Source organism: Cervus canadensis, chromosome 8 (assembly GCF_019320065.1).
Source record: "Cervus canadensis isolate Bull #8, Minnesota chromosome 8, ASM1932006v1, whole genome shotgun sequence".
Taxonomy (NCBI): domain Eukaryota; kingdom Metazoa; phylum Chordata; class Mammalia; order Artiodactyla; family Cervidae; genus Cervus; species Cervus canadensis.
This window is the reverse complement of record NC_057393.1, coordinates 50,003,060-50,025,200: the sequence shown is the minus strand read 5'-3', so window position 1 is coordinate 50,025,200 and position 22,141 is coordinate 50,003,060. Positions and strand designations below refer to the sequence as shown.

At 38.5% G+C, this 22,141-nt stretch overlaps 1 non-coding gene across 1 annotated transcript; it reads right to left on the bottom strand.

The window, feature by feature from the left end:
• Window positions 1-14,448: 14,448 nt before the first annotated feature.
• Window positions 14,449-14,520, bottom strand: TRNAC-ACA. Its single transcript has one exon. It is a non-coding gene; the product is annotated as a tRNA-Cys (tRNA).
• Window positions 14,521-22,141: the final 7,621 nt, after the last annotated feature.

Sequence of the window (22,141 nt, the reverse complement as noted above, 5' to 3'; positions counted from 1 at the left end):
AATTGAATAGCAAATCTGTGTTTCCATCCCAAAACTGTCCAACTCAAAAAGCTTGAGCACCAGCTTCAATTGGAAAGAGCTTTGCCTTCTTGTATAAGCTTCCTCACTTATTCACCCAGTTCATAAATATTTATTGAACAGGTACTGGGGGTCACAAAAGAGTCAGACACAACCTAGTGAATGAACAGCAACAACTGAGCTTCATGCTGAGAGTAGACCAGTAAACCAAAAAGACATGGTCCCAGTATGAAAAATACATGTGAATACGGATGACGGCAATTAAGTGAAAATTACATGAGTTACCATTTAAATGTATGTGTGACAACCCCTCATAGCTCAGTTGGTAAAGAATCTGCCTGCAATGCAGGAAAGCTGGGTTAGATTCCTGGGTTGGGAAGATCCCCTGGAGAAGGAAATGGCAACCAACTCCAGTATTCTTGCCTGGAGAATCCCATGGACAGAGGAGCCTGGCTTGCTATAGTCCATGGGGTCGAAAAGAGTCGGAGATGCCTTAGTGACTAAACCATCAACCACCATGACAAAAGCTGTGATAAAAAGCTAACCTAAGGAGTTATTAGCTTCAAAAGCAGGGCAAAGAGCATGCCTTGCAGAGGAGTAGTGTGGTACAAGCCCAGAGAGAGGAAATGGCTGGTTGAAAATCAGAAACCAGAGGCAGGGAGGCCAATGTTGCTAGATCAAAGAGAGCTAGGCAGAATGGTGGGAGAGGAGCTTGATGAAGCAGGCAGGCTGTGTTCAAGGAGAGCTGAGACTACACGTGTGGCAGAGAAAAGCATAGACCCGTTCCCCAGTGACACCTATTAGCCATTCTGGAAGGCTGAAAGCTGCTGAGGGTTCTGATTTTCTTTTTAAAATAATTTTGTAAATATAATTGTTAATGGTGCATTAAAGACATTTTACATAGGACTAACCTATTTTATCCTTCCTTATAGAAGTTAATGCAGAATCAAATGCTCACAATGTCATCAATAGTTGGGAAATCAATTAAGACATATTTTCCAGAATAGTGAGTTGCAAACCATAATTTGTAGCTTATTAAATAGACTGTGTATATGAGCTATGCCATTTGGGATCATCAAATTGCAGATAATTGGCATATAATTAAATACCTTAAAAATTAAAACTGATAGTAACATAGTTTACTTTTCTCTGAGTCTTCCAGTCAAATATAGCATCTTACTAGGTAGGCCATTGCATTATCTCCTTCAGCTTCTGCCAACTTTCCACTAGAACCACAACTGATGGCATGAGAAAACAAAACCTATCAAACAAATAAGACATTTACCTAAAATTAAAAACAGACATTTCTGGAAACCCTGCAGTTTGAAAACGCTCCAGTTAAGCATTGTTCATTGAACACCAATCAAGTACTGTGTTAAGCATTTTATATGTTGTGTTTTTATGCTTTATAATCCTTCTAACAACTTAGCCAACTAGAACCTTTAAATTTCTATTTTAAATGACAAAGTTGAATGCTAATAATTTAAGTAACGTGTCCAAGATCACACAGCTCGTCAGAGGTGAACTTGGACTCTGGAGGTGCCTGTGCCTTTAACCACAAGGTTTCATGGCTTCTGTCTCCAAGAGATCCAAGGTGTCATTGAAGATCCCTTAAACAGAAGCACTAAAGCCTTCTTTTGTCCCACTTGCTAGTCTCACTTATTCCTAGTGAATACTGTTTTCACTTCTCTCAAGATAAATGCTAAGTTATTCTCCAGGGAGACAGTTATACATGTGTGAGCATCAACTATTGCTAACCTGCCTTTCTCTTTCCTTTCCTCCTTTTGCCATTTCTAGAAAGACCTTGCTCACCTTCTTCTCTGAAGAGTTGCAGCTCAAATGTGGCCTACAGTCTTCTTAGCTGAGGCTCAACAACACCCCCAAGTGTTCTTGTTCCATGTCTAACACACCTCTGTGCTAAGTCCAGAAGCTGGGTAAATCCCATCTGGTCTTATAACTCTGGGTCAATTTTCTGTAGATAATGGATTAGAAAAGGATCTGGGTCACCTTTTCTGCAGATTATGGGTGGAGCTGAGTCCTGACTGGTTTCATCCAGTAGAGGGAAGCTCCAGGATGCCAGGGATATGCCAGGTTTTGAGAAAAAGCTCAGCAGATAGTACATGAGATAGTTTCAGACAGATCCTTGGAGCAAAGGTATCTTATTTGGGTGTATCCATGCAACAGGTATTTTCCTGTAGGTATATAAGCAATCCTGCAAGGCAGACCAGTTTAGGAAGAGAATTGCCAAGCTTCCCTTGAGTGCTGGTCTGTGTCTCATGTTCCAGCCCATACCTGAGATTCTGTAATGGCTGCACCATTTCCTAACCAGATCAGTATAACACCTGGGGCATAAGTCAGGAGACTGCATGAACCATCATAGTAAAATGTCTCTGCTACATGAGGAGCATTTGAAGATGCAGAGTTTGAATGAAAAAGTATTAACTCTCTCTGGGTAACTCCAAAAAACTTTCACAAAGGAAAGTATTAGAGGAGAGAGGACTTTTTGTGCTCAGACTGATGGGGGAAGGTGGACACAGAAGGAAAAAAAAGAATATAAAGAATTATATATTCATGAAAGAATGTAACTTAGGAACCTGAACAGACATGGAATTGTTGATATAAATTAATCTGTTGGTAGAGACAGTGTGAGATATTTTGTGGTGAGCCTTCCTGGTGGTCACTGCATATGTTCCTTGGGTGGCAAAGAGACATGATTTATTAAGAGCATGTAGGAGGTCCTGAGGGCTTCCCAGGTGGTGCTGGTGGTAAAGAACCTGCCTCCCAATGCAGGAGACAATCCCTGGGTTGGGAAGATCCCCTGGAGGAGGGCATGGCAACGCATTCCTGTATTCTTGCCTGGAGAATTACCATGGACAGAGGAGCCTAGCAGGTTACAGTCTGTAGGGTCACAAAGAGTCAAGACACAACCGAAGTGACTTATGCACACTGGAGGTCCTGAACCACCAAAAAGTTCGGGGTGTAGTCCTTTCTCCAGTATCTGCCCGGGACCTATTCTCTTCCCATTCTCACACAGTAGAAAACCAGGGATTATAAAGTCAAGAGATGATTAGCCTATGACCATGGTCATTCTTTAACAAGAAACAAAATTAACTCGGTAGCATTCTTGTCAGATCTCTATAGTGTTCTTGTCAAGGATATATTACTTCTCACTTGGGTTAATAACCTTCCCCCCCCTTAAATATTGTCAACTCAGTCTCCCTCACAGCTCACCTGACCTGCCGCATTCTCGCCAAGGTTAGCTGTGATGGCCTCATTCCTAAATCCAGGGACTCCTGTCAACCCCAATGGTATTGGGTGCTCTGCAGCTTGGTCACTCTTAGCACCTTTCATCTTTCTTTGAAATGATCCTGCCATTTCCTCCCTTTACCATTCATGGCACTCTGTCTCTAGGCTTTCTGGCGGACATCTACCTGCTTGCATTTCTAGCACCAGTTTTTTCCCCTCTGAGAATACTCCCTCCTTCTCCAAACCCAACCAACATAGTTGCAAGGGGAGGGGGGTGGCTCTTGCCCAAGTGAGCTGGTCCAGCAGTAGGACTCTGACCCAAGTGAGGCTAATCATCATTTTTGTATGATGATTACATACAAAATCAAAATCAAAAGAGAGAGGACAAGTACTGGGGGAAGCGGTTTCAGGGTGACTTTGAATAAGAGTCTCTCACTGGATATCTGAATTCTCAGATAGAAACGGCAGGAAGTGATGGTAAGTTTCTTACCATGTGCATGAGAGAAACAGGTCCTTAAGGAGACAATGAAAGATAGAGCAGACACAGAGAATGGAGAGACCGAGAAAAGTAACTGCTGATGTTTGAAATTGGACTTGCTTCTCATTGTGAGCCCTTGGTTTCTTCTTTCCAGTGCTAGCAAAGGAAGAATGTGAAGGTTTTGAGTCAGGGCATCATGGACAATGGGAAAAGCCTAAGTGTCGCTGCAATAATGTCACCTAAAGATTTGAGGAGGAAGTCCTTGAAAGTAAGTGAAGGTACTCTTTGGGGAAAAGGTGGAATGAATGAGCCCAAACCAAATAGAGACAACAGCTGTCCCCCACGCAGAACCATGCCCAGATTTTCTTTTGTAATATTAATCAATATGTTTATTGAGAGCCTAATTAAGAGAAACTTTAATGAAACTTCCCTGATAGCTCAATTAGTAAAGAATCCACCTGCAATGCAGGAGACCCCAGTTCGATTTCTGAGTTGGGAAGATCCACTAGAGAAGGGATAGGCTACCCAACCCAGTATTCTTGGGCTTCACTTATGGCTCAGCTGGTAAAGAATATGCCTGCAGTGTGGGAGACCTGGGTTTGATCAATGGGTTGGGAAGATCCCCTGAAGAAGGGAAAGGCTACTCACTCCGGTACTCTGGCCTGGAGAATTCCATTGACTGTATAGTCCATGGGGTCGCGAAGAGTCAGACATGACTGAGTGACTTTCACTTTCACTTAATGAAGCTTTAGAATATTTGCAGACATACAAAATAAAGCTAATTAATATTCAGTTAAGGCAATAAATCTTTTAAAGAGACACATCTTTGTTGAGGACTGGCTCACCATGCACAATGAAAGATAATTTATATGTTTTATTTGAATATTTTCATAAAATAAGGCCATTTCAGTGATTTGTTCAATATTGTGAGTTGATTAACTTATAATTGCAGCCATAAAACACTATTACTCTTCACATGAGTGCTAGGTCACTTCAGTCATGTTGGACTCTTTGATACCTTTGGATTGTAGCTGGCCAGGCTCCTCTGTCCATGAGATTCTCTAGGCAAGAATACTGGAGTGGGTTGCCATTTCCTACTCCAGGGCATCTTCCCCACCCAGTGATCGAACCTGCATCTCTTGTCTCCTGCATTGGCAGGTGGGTTCTTTCCACTAGTGCCACCACGGAAGCACCCAGTACTCTTTAACATTGGACTAAACCTGCCATTTGGGCTTCCCAGGTGGTGCAGTGGTAAAGAATCTGCCTGCTAATGCAAGAGATGTAAGAGATGCTGGTTTGATCCCTGGGTGGGGAAGATGCCCTGGAGTAGGAAATGGCAACCCACTCCACTATTCTTGCCTGGAAAATTCCATGGACAGAGGAGTCTGGTGGGCTACAGTACAAGGGGCTGCAAAGCGTCATGTGACTGAGCGCACACACATACACACACACAAACACACAGACACACCCCTACCATGTAAAATATTGCAAATCAGAGGCTCAAACACAGTCCAGTCAGCTTGTGGCAAGAGCTTGCACAGTATTTTTAAGATCTTTGGATTTGAATTCCTTTAGTGTGCTTCCAACAACACAAAAGAAGACTCTACACAGGGACATCACCAGATAGTCAACACTGAAATCAGATTGATTATATTCTTTGCAGCCAAAGATGGAGAAGCTCTATACAGTCAGCAAAAACAAGACCAGGAGCTGACTGTGGCTCAGATCATGAACTTCTTACTGCCAAATTCAGACTTAAACTGAAGAAAGTAGGGAAAACCACTAGACCATTCAGGTATGACCTAAATCAAATCCCTTATGACTATACAGTGGAAGTGAGAAATAGATTTAAGGGACTAGATCTGATAGAAGAGAGCCTGATGAACTATGGACAGAGGTTCGTGACATTGTACAGGAGACAGGGATCAAGACCATCCCCATGGGAAAGAAATGCAAAAAGGCAAAATGGTTGTCTGAGGAGGCCTTACAAATAGCTGTGAAAAGAAGAGAAGCGAAAAGCAAAGGAGAAAAGGAAAGATATACCCATTTGAATGCAGAGTTCCAAAAATAGCAAGGAGAGGGAAGAAAGCCTTCCTCTGTGATCAATGCAAAGACAGAGAAAACAACAGAATGGGAAGGACTAGAGATCTCTTCAAGAAAATGTTCAAAGGGAACATTCCATGTGACGATGGGCACAATAAAGGACAGAAATGGTATGGACCCAACAGAAGCAGAAGATATTAAGAAGAGGTGGCAAGAAATACACAGAAAGAGAACTGTAATAAAAAGATCTTCACCGACCCAGATAATCACAATGGTTGTGGAATCAACTCACCTAGAAGCCAGACTCTCTGGAATGTGAAGTCAAGTGGGCCCTTAAGTAAAGCATCCACTACAAACAAAGCTAGTGGATGTGATGGAAATTCCGTTGAGCTATTTCAAATCCTGAAAGATGATGCTGTGAAAGTGCTGCACTCAATATGCCAGCAAATTTGGAAAACTCAGCAGTGGCCACGGGACTGGAAAAGGTCAGTTTTCATTCCAATCCCTAAGAAAGGCAATGCCAAAGAATGCTCAAACTACCTCACAGTTGCACTCATCTCACACGCTAGCAAAGTAATGCTCAAAATTCTCCAAGCCAGGCTTCAGCAATACATGAACCGAGAACTTCCAGATGTTCAAGCTAGTTTTAGAAAAGGCAGAGGAACCAGAGATCAAATTACCGATATCCACTGGATCATTGAAAAAGCAAGAGAGTTCCAGAAAAACATCTATTTCTGCTTTATTGCCTACGCGAAAGCCTTCGACTGTGTGGATCACAGTAAACTGTGGAAAATTCTGAAGGAGATGGGAATACCAGACCACCTGACCTGCCTCTTGAGAAACCTGTATGCAGGTCAGGAAGCAACAGTTAGAACTGGGCATGGAACAACAGACTGGTTCCAATAGGAAAGCATTATAAGGCTGTGATATTGTCACCCTGCCCTTATTTAACTATATATGCAGAGTACATTCATGAGAAATGCTGTCTGGAGAAAGGCACAAGCTGGAATCAAGATTGCCAGGAGAAATATCAATAACCTCAGATATGCAGATGACACCACCCTTATGGCAGAGAGTGAAGAGGAACTAAAAAGCCTCTTAATGAAAGTGAAAGAGGAGAGTGAAAAAGTTGGCTTAAAGCTCAACATTCAGAAAACTAAGATCATGGCATCCAGTCCCATCACCTCATGGGAAATAGATGGGGAGATAGTGGAAACAGTGTCAGACTTTATTTTTTTGGACTCCAAAATCACTGTGGATGGTAACTGCAGCCATGAAATTAAAAGATGCTTACTCCTTGGAAGGAAAGTTATGACCAACCTGGATAGCATATTAAAAAGCAGAGACATTACTTTGCCAACAAAGGTCCATCTGGTTAAGGCTATGGTTTTTCCAGTGGTCATGGATGGATGTGAGAGTTGGACTGTGAAGAAAGCTGAGCGCCAAAAAATTGATGCTTTTGAACTGTGGTGTTGGAGAAGACTCTTGAGAGTCCCCTGGACTGCAAGGAGATCCAACCAGTCCATCCTAAAGGAGATCAGTCCTGGGTGTTCATCGGAAGGAGTGATGTTGAAGCTGAAACTCCAATACTTTGGCTACCTCATGCGAAGAGTTGACTCATTGGAAAAGACCCTGATGGTGGGAGGGATTGGGGGCAGGAGGAGAATGGGGCGACAGAGGATGAGATGGCTGGACGGCATCACCGACTCGATGGGCATGAGTTTGAGTAAACTCCGTGTGTTGGTGATGGACAGGGAGGCCTGGCATCCTGTGATTCATGGGGTCGCAAAGAGTCGGACACGACTGAGCGACTGAACTGAACTGAACTGAACTGAGTGTGCTTTCACTCTCTAGGAGCTTATAGAACCTACCACACCCTATTGGGATTACACCAGTTTCCTTCAACCAGTTGAATTACCTGTCTATCATCTAAAGGCTTTTATTGTTAAGCTTCTATAGAAATTCCAAAGTATTGGCATAAATGAATAGGTTGGGGCTCATTCATGCTATGCAAATTAGACATGATCACATAGGTAACAAGAGGTGTAAGGAATATAAAAACTGAAACTGCTTTTCACAGTGCCTATACTCTCCAATACAACAGGGACTTTCTATCACCTGTGTTTTTCTTTATTGTTTTCTTTTCTTTTCTCCTTCTTTGTCCTCTTCTTTTTCCTCCTGTTCCTTCTTTTCCTTCTCCTCCTCTTTTTCTTAACAGATAAATTAAAAAAAAAAAAAAACTCCTACCCAGAGATTTAACATATAAGCAGACATTCTCTGATAGAAATGGGAGTTGACAACAAAGCCTCACTCTCTTCTCTGGCAACTTCTTGGTCTTAATTAGCAGAAAACAGCATATGGGCTAGTTTCTAATCAATTGATCATTTTCTAATCAATCAATCAAAAATATCTCTCTTGCATTCTGCCTATCAAAATGACACATTGTATAACACTTAAATGTATATTCAACACAAAATATAATCAAACATCCTAGTCTTTACCATATTGATAGGGAAGAAATGATGTAGCAACTACATTTTCAATTTGTATCTTCCTAATGATCAGTATGAAAGAATATAGCTTAATATTTTTGAATATTTGTACATTTTTATCTTTAAATTATCCATTTTTGTCATTTACTTATGTTTCTGTTGGTTTATTTGTCTTTTATCTTCTTGGTGCAGAGGAGCACATTAAAGAGTGTAGACATGAATGCATTATGTATTATATATGTTGTAAATCATTTTTCTTGAGCTATAATGTCTAATGAATCCATTTTCAATGCAGGAAATGTGAGTTTGAACCCTGGGTCAGGAAGATCCCCCGGAGAAGGAAATGGCAACCTATTCCAATATTCTTGCTTGGAAAATCCCATGGGCAGAGAAGCCTGGTGGGCTACAATCCATGGGATTGCAAGGAGTAGGACATGACTGAGCCACTAAACAACAACAATAGAATGACTTAAACTCAACTGAATAAAGAGGGAGAGGTCCCAGCTAAAGGAGTAGAAATATCTGCTTTTGTTTCAGAGGAAGATCTGGATTAGAATCCTGACTTCTCCCTGTACTTCCTTATCTTTTGGAAGTTTTCCAAATCTCTCTGAGTTTGTGTTTCTCTTAGACAGAGAAGGTCTATATTATTAGTTTTGAGAGGATTAAATGAGATAATACAAAGGAAAGCACTATAGTATTATCAAAGTGCCATTCAAATTTAAGTGGTCCATTGGGACTACAGGCATGCTCTTCAATAGCACCTGGTATGTCCCTCAGCCTGAAATAGACATAACCACTATCTTTTCTACAAGCAAAATAGTCTACATTTAAAACTTGGGTGATCTTAAGCATTAAGCCTCAGATCATTGTTTGTAATCTTGTCTTTTTCCATAACTGACAGCATGATATACACATTGAGAGGCTTGCTTAACTTTTCCCTTTTGTTGGGATAAGTATAGCCTTTTGTGAAATGACTCACTTATTTAATGAACTCTATTCTTCAGTCTAAAACGCACTTTGTATCAGCCTGTCTATTTGTTACCAAAAATCCATTCCTCATATTTTCCTGCTCTATATTTCAGAGGATTCTATTTTCCAAGCTTCCTTGCTTGATTACTTTATTTACCACATCTTCTGTAATTAAAAAACAAAACAAAACTTCATTCAAAATGTATATAATCAAATTTATAGCCTCCAAGTTTTTTTAAAAAAATATTTAAGAAATATTTTAACTTATATAACAATATGAAAATATTCTTTATGTTTTATAGTACATTTTATAGCATTAAAAAGTAATTTCATCTATCTAGGTTTTGTTTCCAAGTGTGATGTGAGACATTTATATTTTACTTCAAAATACCCTTATAAATAAATAGTCCCAATACTATCTGTTGAATAATTGAATAATCTATTCCTTTCTCACCAACTTGAAAGCCACCTTCTGCATACACTAAATTGGCATATATATATTAAATGTCTTGTTCTATATCAGTGGCCTCTTCATCTATAGCTATGCATTTGTGCAACTTTTATGTTAAAAAAAACCCTTAACCTTGAATGTTAAAAATTCAGATGTCTTCTTTTTGAGGCTCTGAAGCATGTTAAGTGATACTAAAGGACTTGTTCCCTCATCAGGTTCCACTCTCAGACCTTTGGCACTGTCGTTGTTTAGTCTCTACATCCTATGAGACTCTTTTGCAACCTCATGAACTAGAGCCCGCCAGGCTCCTCAGTCAATGGAATTTCCCAGACAAGAATACTGGACTGGAATTGAGCTGCAGGAGTTGCTTGTATATTTTTGAGATTAATCCTTTGTCTGTTGCTTCATTTGCTATTATTTTCTCCCAATCTGAGGGCTGTCTTTTCACCTTACTTATAGTTTCCTTTGTTGTGCAAAAGCTTTTAAGTTTCATTAGGTCCCATTTGTTTATTTTTGCTTTTATTTCCAATATTCTGGGAGGTGGGTCATAGAGGATCCTGCTGTGATTCATGTCGGAGAGTGTTTTGCCTATGTTCTCCTCTAGGAGTTTTATAGTTTCTGGTCTGACATTTAGATCTTTAATCTATTTTGAGTTTATTTTTGTGTATAGTGTAAATAAATGCTGGAGAGGGTGTGGAGAAAAGGGAACCCTCTTACACTGTTGGTGGGAATGCAAACTAGTACAGCCACTATGGAAAACAGTGTGGAGATTTCTTAAAAAACTGGAAATAGAACTGCCATATGACCCAGCAATACCACTTCTGGGCATACACACTGAGGAAACCAGATCTGAAAGAGACACGTGCACCCCAATGTTCATCGCAGCACTGTTTATAATAGCCAGGACATGGAAGCAACCTAGATGCCCATCAGCAGATGAATGGATAAGGAAGCTGTGGTACATATACACCATGGAATATTACTCAGCCATTAAAAAGAATTCATTTGAATCAGTTCTAATGAGATGGATGAAACTGGAGCCCATTATACAGAGTGAAGTAAGCCAGAAAGATAAAGATCATTACAGCATACTAACACATATATATGGAATTTAGAAAGATGGTAATGATAACCCTATATGCAAAACAGAAAAAGAGACACAGATGTACAGAACAGACTTTTGGACTCTGTGGGAGAAGGTGAGGGTGGGATGTTTCTAGAGAACAGCATGTATATTATCTATGGTGAAACAGACCACCGGCCCAGGTGGGATGCATCAGACAGGTGCTCGGGCCAGGTGCACTGGGAGGACCCAGGGGAATCGGGTGGGGGGGGAGGTGGGAGGGGGGGATCGGGATGGGGAATACATGTAACTCCATGGCTGATTCATGTCAATGTATGACAAAACCCACTGCAATGTTGCGAAGTAATTAGCCTCCAACTAATAAAAATAATTGGAAAAAAAATAATAAAGGAAAAAATGAATAATGAAAAAAAAAAAAAAAAGGAATACTGGACTGGGTTGCCATTTCCTTCTCCAGGGGATCTTCCAGGGATTGAACCTGCGTCTCCTGCACCAGCAGGCAGATTCATTACCTCTGAGCCACCTGGAAGTCCTAGCACTGCTACTACTATAGTATTAATGCTCTAGTTTAGTTACTACATAATTATAGTAACTCTTAATATCTGCTAGAACATGTGTGCCCTCACCTACTTCAGATCTGGCCCCAGAAAAGAATGAAAATCTTTCCGAGTAGTTACCCAACAGACGAAGAACTGATTTTCACAGTACCTGCCCAGTTATATTTCATTAGCCCTGCAAACAAGTGAACAAGTGATTTATCTCTTTTGCAGTGAAAGTGTTCATTATAGACATTCTTTGCCTTTTCCACTACTGTGTGTTAGAGAGGGCAGGTAAAATATTTTTATTCCCAGATCACTGGGACATTGTGATTTACAAATAAACCTGATGGAGAAGAATGGGAATCATCTGGAAATACCAAACTTTGAACCAGATAGGGACTTGGATTATCTCAGGGGAAGGATAAAATGAGTATTTCATGATGAGAAGGGCAAGGTGTTTCAGATAAAACACTGTGCATTCATCAGTGTACTTTTTTCTTACTTTTCCTGGGTTCTAAGCTACCCTGCATTCCCCATTCTTCCTTGCAGCTTGCTGTGACTGATGGGCTATTTTCCAGCCAAGAGAATGTGAGCAGGAATGACAGATGACACTTACTAATCAACATTCTCATTTTGGATTTTACATGAAAAAGAAATTTGCTTGTATAATGTTTGAACAATGAAACATTTTAGAGGTTATTATGGTAGCTAGCACTCAGGTATGCTTTTCTTTTTATTTTTTTCTGACTAGGATGTGCTTTACTTCTAGGATTTGAAGAGCAAGACATTTGATTAATTATAGACTTAATTAAACATTTATTGTCTCTCCTTCATTCTGTCATTTTTTCTGGACCCCAGTTGCATGTATATTGGTTCTTATCAGTCTATCCACTGCTGTCTCTCGTATCTGTCTTTCATATGTTTAATTTCTATGCTGCATCTGAGTTATTTCTTAAAACCAATCTTATATTTCACTATTTCTCTTTTTAGTTATGTCTGTTCTGTTTTTTAACCTAATGACTGAGCTTTTAATTTAAATGAGTATATTTTTTGATTTCAGAAGTTTGAGTTGGTTCATTTTTCAAATAATCATGTTCTTCATAAGTAGCATCTTTTGCATATTTTAGATTCTCTTTTATTTCTTTAAATATTTTAAGTAAAAGTTTCATGTTCTGTGTCTAATTTTTCCTCTTTCTAAACTCCTTGTAGATCTAATTCTGTTGATCGTTGTTTCAGCTTACTTTAGCTTATGACTTCTTCCTATGCATGACCTCATTTTCTTTCACCAGGTATTTATTTGAGGCCATCCCTGGGGTCTCAGGAAGTAAAATGTCTGCCTGCAATGTGGAGACCTGAGTTCGTTCCCTGGGTTGGGAAGATTCCCTGGAGCAGGAAATGGCAACCCACTCCAGTATTCTTGCCTGGAGAATCCCCATGGACAGAGGAGCCTGGTGGGCTACAGTCCCTGGGATCACAAAGAGTCAGACATGACTGAGCGACTAACACACACATTTATTGTGACACAGTTGAGAAGGCTGGCTTCTTTTCTCTCCTGAAAAGGATGTCAAGATCCTGGGATCTCTTGAAGTTCACATCCAGAATTGGAACTTTCTGGAGGTTTCAAATAAATTTAATCCCCTTATCTATGTATTCAGTTACAAGACTGCAATTATGACTTTCTGCTTTTGGTCAAAGCATGGTTTTGTGTTATCTTTCTTTGAAAAGAAGTATCTTTACCTGATAGTATAACCTTCTGAGGGCTGTATATGATGGATTCCATCTAAATCCCACATTTATGCACCTAAAATCCTTTCTCCTAAAAATCTGGAGGTTGTTAAAAGTCAAATTTATAACTGGAAAACGCCCTTAGGACAGCCAGGTCTTCAGTTGTAGGTTATGATCCCGATTACTAGATGTCAGACTGTGATGACTTCTCTAACACTCTTGAAAATTCAGCTAGGCAAGCAAAATAATCTTTATTTAATTTTATCTGATGTTTCTAGGTTTTAAATGAGAGTGTTTTCATAAAATATAATCAACAACTGTGTTTCTAGACACAGTTTATGTTTTCTCTTTATTAAGCTTTGTTTCATTAAGTTACAATGGATTTTTTTTCCCTTTACCTTGAGTTTTGTTAGATTGATCTTTTGCTGTTGTTCTCATGGATTGGACTTTCTACTTCACAAATCTGTTTTACTAGTTATTACACTAACTTTTAAGCAAATGCATTTATTAAAACTGGATCATTAACCATAGCCCAAACCTAGAATCCCATAGAACAGACAAAAATTCTAGCAGAATTTTAATTCTTTTTTTTATAATTTTCTACTCTGTCAGTTTTATTCTTTGGCCTCATAGCTTTGAAATGGGCATTTTTTTGACATTCTTATTTTTAAATATTCTTTTCCATTATGGTTCTTTACAGGATATTGGACATATTCCCCTGTGCTATACCATAGGACCTTGTTTATCCATCCTACATACAATAGTTTATACCTGCTAACCCCATGCTCCTAGTCCTCCCCTCCCTCTCGACACTGACAAGTCTGTTCTCTGTGTCTGTGAGTCTGTTTCTGTTTTGTTGATAGGTTTATTTGTGCCTTATTTTAGATTTAGACAGACATGGTATTTGTCTGTCTCTTTCTGACTTATTTCACTTAGTATTATAATCTCTAGTTGCATCCATGTTGCTGCAAATGGCACGATTTCATTCTTTTCATGACTGAGTACTACTTCATTGCACTGTGTATGTATATGTACCACATCTTCTTTATCCATTCATCCATTGATGGACATTTAGATTGTTTCCATCTTTCGGCTATTGTGAATGGTGCTGCTATGAACATAATCTGAATGTATGCCCAAGAGCGGGATTGCTGGATCTTGTGGTAATTCTATTTTTAGTTTTCTGAGTAATCTACACACTATTTTCCATAGGATTTGAATTCTTCTCTTCCTATTGGATGCTTCCTTTTGGGGAAGGGAAAGAAAGAAAGTGAAAGTGAAGTTGCTCAGTTGTGTCCCTCTCTTGGGGACCCTGTGGACTGTAGCCTACCAGGCTCCTCCGTCCATGTGATTTTCCAGGCAAGAATACTGGAGTGGGTTGCCATTTCCTTCTCCAAGAGATCTTCCCGACCCAGGGATTGAACCTGGGTCTCCTGCATTGTAGGCAGACGCTTTACCATCTGAGCCACCAGGGAAGTCCTTTGGGATGGGAACCCTTATTTAACAGCTGGATTGGATTCCATAGCATTATTACCTGTAACTATTTAAAATTAATTATTTTTGTCATTAGGTATCCTCCACATACTTAGATTCATTTCTCAGTTTTCAAGGATATGTTAATGAATACATTTTGTGGAAAAGGAAGTGTAAGTAAAATATAGCTTTTTTCAATTGATGTATAAAAATTCTATTTTTTTCCTCATAATTGAATCAAAGTTTTGATAAGAATAGGTTTTTTTTGTTTGCTTGTTTTGTTTGTTGTTTTTTGTTTTTAGTTCAAAAGCCTTCATTCTTATTTGTTACTTTCTAGAATCCAGCATTTGAGATAAGTTGGATGTCAGTCTGAACTTTTAAAAGATGTTGGTAACAGTAGATCTAGCCTCCATGTTTTCTGTTTAGTGTCTTTTAACTCTATTGCTTTGACTTTTTAAACTGTACATTGGTATAATTCTTAGCTTTGTTCTCTAGTTACAAACGTAGTCTTTTTCCATGACAATTCTGCTATCCAAACTTTGTGTTATTATTGTAATCTTTAATCTTAGTAATCATGTTTTTAACTTAAAGAAGCAAATAATTACTTTCTATGTTTCAGAGCATCCCTTCATTCTATGAAAATATGAGTACTAGACAGTTAAAATCTTTCTATATTCAGTGCTAACTCTGATTCCGCTAGTGTTAGTTTTCCTGTCTGTTCATTTTGATTTCTCCCTTTAAAAAAATTGTTCAGTTTTTAAGATTATTTTTGTCTTCCAATGTGTGATGATCTTCTTCCTTGCTCATTTCCATATATTAATACAGCTTTCTTGGTGGCTCAGTGGTAAAGAACCCGCCTGCCGATGCAAGAGACACAGGTTTGGTCCCTGGGTCAGGTAGATCCGCTGGAGAAGGAAATGGCAACCCACTCCAGTATACTTGCCTGGGAAATCTCATGGACAGAGGAGCCCGGCAGGCTATTGTCCATGTGGTTGCAAAAGAGTTGGACACAGCTTAGTGACTAAAACAACTGTTCATGAAAGTATCCTTGCCACATGTAACAGTAATTATTCCCAAAGCAATGAGTGCTGAGACCAACTCTGTACAGTGGATGGGAAGGTAAAAACAGTGGGCTCTACCTTAAAGGTGCAGAAAGAATCTACATGGACAATTTGTAAGTGGCCCTGTCCCCCATAGGAAGGACAAAAGCCTGAAGTCACCCCCATATAGACACTTTGGCTGAATTCCCGTGGTGACAAAAGAAGTCCTGCAGATTTTATCCAGTTGGAAAATGTAACAGCAGGCCTGAAAGCAGGGGGCAGCAATAACTATTTTGTAATCCTTTAATTAATTACATAGTGAAAAAAAAAAAAGCCCACACTCTGTTCTAGTTTCTTTGCTCTTGCTCTCCATGAACTTACTTCTGAGGGATTTGTTTGGTTGAAATTAATTTTTCAGAGGTTCTGTTATCTGTTTTAAAAATTTCAAAGTTCCTCAGATATATTAGGTGTGGTAATCAATATTATTGCATTAGCTTAGTACCATTCAGAAATACTACATTTTTCTTTGCTTTTGAAGGCATTCTTCAAATTTTAGCATTACGTTTTTTCCTTACATCAGAATAGTTTTGTCATTTTCATGAGATTTTGAGAGAAAAAAGAAATATTTATGCTCAGTAAATTGTTAAATGGGAATTCAAATTATCCTTTTTCTTTATTTTTTTTAAGTTTCAGAAAGTTCAGCATCAGAAGTCTGGGTAGGCTTCTTTAATAAAAATTTCAGTGTGAAGTGTCAATTGTCAACTCAATAAAACTTCTCCTTTTTTCTTTATTTATTGCTTATTCATCTATTCCATAGTCCTTTACTCAAAGATGTGTGTCTCTCTGCATAAATAATTTGTGTTCATGGAGTCTATCTTTGAACTTGTATTTATCTCCTTATCCTTTCTGCTGGGATCCATTTGATAGTTTACAAACTCGATTTTTTTTAATACACTACTTGTCTTCCACAGTTTCTAACCTGATATTCCTTTCAGTGACTTTATACCTTTTGATTATCTAATTTTCAGGTGAAAAGAGTATTTTCTCATTGTTCATTTATTTCTTTTCACACATTTATTTTAAACTCTGATCTTGGTAAGTAAATGAAGTAAAATATTTTTTGAAGTTTTTTTCTTCTTAGAATAATCTGTCTTAGAAGGAACATTTATTCTTATTCCTCAGTTTTTTTTTAAATCACACACACACACACACACATATATATTCTGTTTGCTCTCATTAAAGTGGGAGCTTCATGTTTGTTTAATATTGGAATCAAGATGGACATATTTAGAGACCATGAAGAGCACTGTTCCAATTTCTAGGGCTGGATGAGTGAGAAGAACATGTCTGGATTTGTTAACTTTTATTTTGTGCATGGATGCATGGTGATCCAAGCACAAAAGGAAAATGTACTTGCATGTTCTGAGGGTACGGAGGCTCTTTTCTCTCGCTTTCTTCGTTTTTTTAATCTTCTCTCTCTCTGTCTGTCTCTGTTTCTCTCATGTTTTTATCTTTGTTTTTTGATAGTATCTTAAAGATATCTGATAAGCATATGCATTTTTAGGGAGAAGGTTCTCCCTCACTTGAAGCCAGTTAGAAAAGGACCTTCTCCCTTCTTTAGAACATTGTTCACAGACAGTTCTGCCACGCTGGTTGCCACCTTTGTGGGACTGCGTTTGAACTGAACCAGATTTGCAGTGGCCAAAGGTTGCCTTCAGGTCCTGCTTCTTGAAATCTGAACTTGATACTGGGGATTTGTTGGAGGCTGTCCACACACTCCTAAGTGCAGGCAGCTCTGTAGGAGACTGTTGACCCTTTATTTTATCCAGAGCTTTTATGCTATAATTCACAGTCTTTGAGTTTTTCTTTTGCCTTTGAGTGCCCTATCTCCTTAGATTAAAGTGGTGATACGTGTTTTTGTCAATTTATATTTCATTATTTGTTTCAGTGGAGTTGTTAGAGGAGCAAGTTAAAGGTGTGGTTTTAAATTGCCATTTGAACTGAAAGATTTACTGATTTTGTGTTCAACCATTTCAGATCTGCTCTTTTTTATGCTCTAACATCAATTTTAATTCTGTGTTTTAGTTGTTTTGATGCCTTTAAGTCCTTCTGTGATTGTCCCTCTCTGTAAAGCTCATCTTCTTCATTTCTTATCGCATTTTATTGAATTTCCATCTCTATCTTTCAGTGGCTTGAGGTTTTCTACTCTTGTTTCACTGAGGACAAGTCTTCTTCTGTTTTATTGATGATGCCAAAATATTTTTGACACTTTATCCTCAACCAATATTTTCCTTATCTTCCTCAGAACTTTGCTATACCTCTGAGTCCTGTGACTGTGCTCTTCTTATATTATGCTATGGCATTTTATTATGTGCTATATCATTTATCACTATTAATGAGACAGTTTTGAAAGAGAGGGTACCTAAATGGTAAATTCAGTTCAGTTCAATTCAGTTCAGTCGCTCAGTCACGTCCAACTCTTTGCAACCCCATGCACCGCAGCATGTCAGGCCTCCCTGTCCATCATCAACTCCTGGAGTCCACCCAAACTCATATCCATTGAGTCAGTGATGCCATCCAACCATCTCATCCTCTGTCATCCCCTTCTCCTCCTGCCCTCAATCTTTCCCAGCATCTGGGTCTTTTCAAATGAGTCAGCTCTTCCCATCAGGTGGCCAAAGTATTGGAGTTTCAGCTTCAACAGCAGTCCTTCCAATGAACACCCAGGACTGATCTTTAGGATGGACTGGTTGCATCTCCTTGCAGTCCAAGGGACTTTCAAGAGTTTTCTCCAACACCACAGTTCAAAAGCATTATTTCTTCAGCGCTCAGCTTTCTGTATAGTTCAAGTCTCACATCCACACATGACTATTGGAAAAACCATAGCCTTGACTAGACGGACCTTTGTTGACAAAGTAATGTCTCTGCTTTTTAATATGCTGTCTAGATTGGTCATAACTTTCCTTCCAAGGAGTAAGCATCTTTTAATTTCATGGCTGCAGTCACCATCTGCAGTGATTTTGGAGCCAAGAAAAATAAAGTCAGCCACTGTTTCCACTCTTTCCCCATCTATTTGCCATGAAGTGAGGGGACCGGATGCCATGATCTCAGTTTTCTGAATGTTAAGCTTTAAGTCAACTTTTTCACTCTCCTCTTTCACTTTCATCAAGAGGCTGTTTATAATATCATTTAAAATATCTCTATGTTAATAGACATTGGTTTTATTATGTTGGATACCTATATCATAGTCTGATACAAAAAATCTTAAACATATTATTAGTAAGTCAAATTCAATGATGTATTAAAAAGATAATCTAAAATGACCTGGTAAGGTTTCTCTTGATCTGTAATACTAACCTAGCATTTGAAAATCAAAAATGTTATTGACATATTTACAAAAAGAAAGGAGAAAACAATATGATCACTGTGACATATGTAGAGAAAGCATTTGGGGAATTCTATACCTATTTATGTTTAAAAATTAAATAGCAAACCCATATGAGTACTTCTAAAATTTTTATAGTAATCATCATATTTATTTTTGAAATATTGAGTTTTCTTCATATCTTAAAGAAGAATGAAGCAGAGACCTCATCACTTGTATACAATTCTACATTGGATGTCCTAGACAGTGCAGTCTAGTCAAAGCACTAAGTTTAATAGCAGATTCTAACACCACTTCTCTAGCGATTTTTGACTTTTTGTTTCCCTGCAGCAAGAAAAAGTTCTACAGGCCAATAGTATAAAGTAAATCTTGATAAAAAATTAAGTTACATGCTTGTCATCAACTTTTGTAGGAAATGGAATTTCAGTCCTTTTTTAAAATGAAACATGCTCTTAAATTATTTTGTTCTCTTTTGCTGAAAGACTTACTGCAAAAAAAATTTTTTTAAGCATTACAGAAGCAATAAAGTAAATATATACTTTTAGATTTACAACATATAATAAATAAAATCATAGTAGAACAGCCCTCAGAGTATTCCCTTCACTCTATGACAGGACAGCTTAGCTTTTATATCCTACATGTATTTCACATCATCTAATCTATATGTGCTCAGTCATGTCCAACTCCTTGTGACCCCATGGACTGTAGCCCACCAGGCTCCTCTGTCCCTGGGATTTTCCTGGCAGGAATACTGGAGTGAGTGAGTTGCCATTTCCTCCTCTCAGTTCAGTTCAGTTCAGTTCAGTTCAGTTCAGTCACTCAGTCGTGTCTGACTCTTTGCGACCCCATGAATCGCAGCACGCCAGGCCTCCCTGTCCATCACCAACTCCTGGAGTCCACCCAAACCCATGTCCATTGAGTCAGTGATGCCATCCAACCATCTCATCCTCTGTTGTCCCCTTCTCTTCCTGCCCTCAATCTTTCCCAGCATCAGGGTCTTTTCAAATGAGTCAGCTCTTCGCATCAGGTGGCCGAAGTATTGGATGGAGTTTCAGCTTCAATATCAGTCCTTCCAATGAACACTCAGGATTGATCTCCTTTAAAATGGACTAGTTGGGTCTCCTCACAGTCCAAGGGAGTTAGGGGCATCTAATCTATAATTTACTACCTTTTCTTCTAACTCTTCTGCCTGGCAGTGCAGCAGTGTCTGACAGATTACAGAAAAGGTCACAATGAACCTGTACACTAAGCAGCTAGGACAGCAGCATCAAATCTTGAGATAGAAACAATTATCTGAACCTGGCCACCCCTCTCAGAGCACATTTTGTTTTAATATAAGCTTCCTGTATGCATTCATTGAAAGGGGAAGTTTACTTAAGTTGAACCTGGGTGGAATTAGGAAGGGAGGGATGGGCCTCTCTGCTGGTCATCTTGCAGATTTCTCATTTTAAAAGGTGACTATAATACCTTTGTGCATTATTTTTTAGTGGTTGCTATGGAGATCACAACATACATTCTTAATTTTTCAAATTCTACCTTGAATTTGTATAGGACTACCACAGGCTTCCCTGGTGGCTCAGTAGTAAAGAATACACCTGCAGTGCAGGAGACCGGGGTTCAGTCCCTGGGTCAGTCAGGAAGATCCCCTACAGAAGGTAATGGCAACCCATTCCAGTTCCCCTGCCTGGAGAATTCCATGGGCAGAGGAGCCTGGTGGGCTATAGTCCATGGAGTGGCAAAGAGTCGGACATGACTAGGCAACTAATACTTTTCTTGTAAAATATAGAAGCTCTGCAACTGTGTAGGTGCTTTAATCTTTTCATCTCCTTTCTGTAATAGTTGTCATATATATTGTATCTACTTATGTAAGTAAGATAGTTTTTATTTTTGCATATGTTTTTTGTTGCATATGTATTTGTAAAGACGCTAAGAGAAAAAAATCATCTTTTGTATTCAAATGCTTTTCATTTATTCTTGAAGAATCTAGTTTCCCTCTGATAGCATTTCTCTTCATGCTGCAAAACTTCCTTTGAACATTTCTTGTGCTACAAAATCTGGTGACAATGAATTACTCTATTTTTCCCTTATCTAGAAATATTTTGATTTTCCCTTCCTTTAATAAGATATCTGCTGCTTATAGCATTTTGGGTTGACAGATATCTTTTTTTCTTAGTCTTTGAAAAATGTTGTTCTACCATCTTTTGACCTTCCTTGTTTCTAATCAGAAGTTTGTAGTCATTCACATTTTTATTTCCCTGTATGTAAAGTGTTGATATTCACTGGTTGCTTTCAAACTTTTTCTCTTTATATTGATTTTTAACAATTTGATTATGATGTGCCTAGGTGTGGTTTTTCTCAAATATATCATGTTCACTGGGCTGCCTGAATCTATATACTTGTTTTTGAACAAATTTGGGAAGTTTTTCTTTTCACTTTTAAATATGTTTCTCCCTCTTCTCTCTCCCTATCTTCTAGACCCTTTGAAATTTTCCTCAGGATTCCCAGACTCTATTTAGGTTATCTTTGATACTTTTTCTTCTTGTCTTTAAATTGTATGATTTATATCTATCCATCTTTGTATTCACTGATTCCTTCCTTTTCATTGCTACACTTATTAAACCCATCTGTGGAAAAACGTATTTCAGGTGTTATATTTTACAAGTCTTAAATGTCCAATTTTTTATTTCTTTTATTATCTGTTTCATTTACTATCCTTTCAAGTGTTTTGTCTGTGTATTTTATTTCAGTATGCATACTTAAAAGAGACATTTTAATGAACTTATCTAATATGTCTAGTATCTGTATCATCTCAAGATTGGTATCTGCTACAAGTCTTTCTTCTTGTTTGTTATATGCCAACTAACTTTGGATTGTATTTTGGACATTCTGAATGTTATATTGGTAGGGTTCTGGATTCTCTTTTGTTTCCCCAGAGGTTGTTGAGTTTTTTAAGTAGACAAATCAGTTGGATTTAAATCCAACTGATCATCTGTGTTGAATAGCCCAAATACCAATTCTGTTCTTTGAGCTAAAGTGCAACTTGCTTTCAGTTTGATTTTCATATACATGGCTTAGAAGTCAGTCACAGACTTTCACAGAGTTTATGCAGAGAATTAGGAATTCCATAACTATACTCTCTTTTGCGCTTTCACTTTTGTTTCTCTTTATTTATTTATTTATTTTGCTTGACCTTGTAGT